The following is a 3,756-nucleotide window of genomic DNA, read 5'->3' as shown; positions in this document are numbered from 1 at the left end:
CTAGTTATCACATATGAAATTTCATGGTCATACAATAATATGTGAGAATTTCACAAAGGATTTGGCAACATGTATCACATAAAGTCAACCATTGACTAGGCAGGGAAGAAAATTCTCACATAAATGGAAAACAGCATGATTAATTCCAGGAAAAATCACAAATGAACTAGACATGTAAGGGAGGGATCATGCAAAATTTGGGGTCATTTGGATGTAAGGAAACATGTCAATCAAAATTGGGAAAATGCACATTCATGGTGTGACACCAAATGTAACACCTAACTTCAAAAAATCAAAGCTCACACACCACATATGATAAATGCACAAACTTTATATCAAAATGAAGGTGAATGTGTCTAGTTTCTTCACAAAAAAATTCAGGACCAAAGGATGCAACATGAGTATTTCACAAAAGAAATGGCAAGAGGTATCATTTTTGGTCACATAACAAAAACCCTAAGGCCAATTAAAATCCAATGATCCAAAAAATCTGTAAAAATAATGATAAAAAACTAGACATTTTCATGAGTTTGATGCAAAAAATCCCACAATTTTTGGAGTTGAAATGAATTAAATATGAATTGTGGAAGATGAGTACAATATTGTAGCAAACATGGACAAATAACATGAATGAACAAGTCAACGGTTGACCAGCATGGCAATTTTGTAATTTGGAGATTCATTAAACGAAACACGGTCGTTTAAGCCAGGCAATTGAAATGTCGTGATTGGTTGGTTCTTAATGAAACAGTGCAATGAGCAACAGCAGCCAATAGCATTCGAGATTTCTGGGCAACTAGGGTTTATCACACAGGGTTTATGCAGCAACATGGCAAGGTAGCATCATCTTCAATATTCATCATCGAAATCCAACCAGTTACGAATAGCATGCAATGAAACAAATGATATTCATGCAATCACAATCCAAACAAACAAAACATAAGAGCCTTAAATTTCTGGAAATGAACTTAGGGTTTTCAAACAGAACAGCATTCATCTTCATCATTCAAACATGAGCAAAAATCAAAAATGCCCAGAAATCCATGGCAAGCATATCAACAGCATCATCAGACCACATAAGACACAAATATGGTATCCATTTTCTCTAATTCATCATGAGTAAGGCAAATCGAGCAGAAACTCATTTGAGCATAAAAGTTGAAATCTATATTTCTCACAGCATAATTACTCATTTTCAATGGTTCAAGTTGCAGTGTGATGTGCATACAAAAGGCTACAAGAAACATGTCATAATTTGGAGAAAGAAGAGATTCGACACTAACCCCTGTTGAAGAGCAAATGAGGATTCAGCAGTTTCCTGGCCTTGAATAGTCAAAACAGATGAAGATAATGGTCCTAGGAGGTGGAAGGCTGTGGCATTTAGCTCAGAAACTCTTGCAATGGCTCAGCCCGATTCTTGCCATTGATGAATGCTTTGGACAACAGTGATAATGGAGCTGCTTACAGTCGAATGGTAAGGTTCAAAACAGCCTCCAAATAGTTGATGGATGATGGAACAAACAAGGGTGGCTCGAGGGTTTGGAGTTCGTGAGCAGAAAAATCCAAAGTGCAAAAATGCAAAAGATGAGAAAAATGAGTTTTCTGTAGTCTGCAGCTGCTACTAGGGTTTGGAAAATGTCAGAAAAAAGGTTTATATGTGCTGTTTAAACTTTCTTAATCAAGTGTTAAACCATATTAGCTTAAATGAAACATTATGCATATTGCTAAGTTTGGAGAATATGGAAATGGAGGGTGTGTGTCTTGCACGATTTGGGCCTTTGGACAGGCTGCAAATGGCAATTAAATCATCTGTTTTTGGTCTGTGCATGAAGTGTTAAGTTGGTTTTGTTTACATGAAGCCATTTGCAAAAATTAACAAATTTGCACCTTTGGCCAAAATGGTGATATGATGGTATCATGAGCATGAATTAGGGCTTGGAACATCTTGCAAATATCATTTAAAATGAATCCCAATTGGCCAATTGTGTAAAAAATGCTTAAATCAAAAAGTCAAACTTGAGTCAAACTTGATTTTTAAATGGAACAAGTCAAAAAAATGCCATTTTGATTGGCAAGGTTTTGGTTCATGAAATTTATATTTTTGGAAAGAGGAGGAAAAATGTGGTTTGTAGGAAAAAACCCCACCAAAATTGGCCTTATGGTTCATGAGATATGGCTTGTTGAAGTTCACAAATTTTTGAAATTGAATTGATCATATCTTGCAAACCATACATGGGATTTGGGTGTTCTTGGACTTTTTGAAAATGGGAGAACAAGATCTTCAACTTTCATGTTGGGCAAAAATTCATTTGAAGCTTGTATCATGATGCAAGTTGAGGATCAAGAAGTTTCCATTTTTGGCAGTTAAAATTACAGGTCCACTTTCTATTTTGGGAAATCTTCTGATTGGCTTCAAATTCTTCAATGATGTTGATTGCCATGATATATGAGGCCTATTAGGACATGAATAAGCTCTCTCAAACCATTTCCATCCATCAAAACCATAGAATCAACTACAGTTGACCAACTTTGACTTTTCTAGGGTTTCTGACTGTCTGTGCCTGAACTGATGGCTTCTGAACCCTAATTCCTTGAGACCTTGACTTCAAATGATGTCCCAAGTTGTATGGACTCTTGATTATTGATCATGGTGCCCAAATTCCACAAGAATGGCCACCATCCACTGCAAATGACTGACTTTGACTTTTTAGGGTTTCTGACTGTCTGTGCCTGAACTGATGGCTTCTGAACATCCAACCCTTGACTTAAACACTTCAAATGGACCTCCAAGTCACGTGAACTTGTTGGACAAACCCTAGGGCCTTGGCTCCTTGAGAAACACCCTTGCTTGATTGGTTGACTGATCTCCTGATCAGTTTGACCTAATTCTTGCTTGCTTGCTCTTGAGGCAACTGGGGACAATGCAATGCTATGCAATGTATCATGATATGCTATGACCTAATATGAAATGGTATGCACAATGATAGGTGCAAATTTGAGGTGCTACAGCTGCCCCTATTCAATCAGCTGGGAACCCGAATGGATGAGAGCAACGGCTGTCAGACTTTCAGGGTAAACAGGGATTGAATACTAAGAACCGTAGAAATTTGCACCGACTGGGATCCACCAATGGAAACGTCCACTGGGATTTGATTCTTATTACTGGGTATTTTTGTTTTTTTTTTTTTTTTTGTTTTTTTTTTTTTGTTTTTTCAAAAGGTACGGCCACATCCAGACATCGCAATGACGATGAATGGGAAAAGAAATCACAACTAGATGCCAACGGACAATCTAGGAAACACTCAACGTTCACCAAGGCCAACAGAGAGGTAAATCCACAGGGGGACAGGTACAACTAGACGTCATAGGACGAATAGGAAGACTCACGTTTATCGACACCAACGGAGAGGAGGAAAAGTTCAACCAGACGTCATAGGACGAAAGGTAGACTCACGTTTATCGACACCAACGGAGAGGAGGAAAAATCAGCCAGACGTCATAGGACGAAAGGTAGACTCACGTTTATCGACACCAACGGAGAGGAGGAAAACTCAACCAGACGTCATAGGACGAGAGGTAGACTCACGTTTATCGACACCAACGGAGAGGAGGAAAACTCAACCAGACGTCATAGGACGAGAGGTAGACTCACGTTTATCGACACCAACGGAGAGGAGGAAAACTTCAACCAGACGTCATAGGACGAAAGGTAGACTCACGTTTATCGACACCAACGGAGAGGAGGAAAACTCAACC

This window comes from Lathyrus oleraceus, chromosome 5 (genome assembly GCF_024323335.1).
Source record: "Lathyrus oleraceus cultivar Zhongwan6 chromosome 5, CAAS_Psat_ZW6_1.0, whole genome shotgun sequence".
NCBI lineage: Eukaryota > Viridiplantae > Streptophyta > Magnoliopsida > Fabales > Fabaceae > Lathyrus > Lathyrus oleraceus.
The sequence above is the reverse complement of the archived record's forward strand: the minus strand, read 5'-3'. Positions refer to the sequence as shown.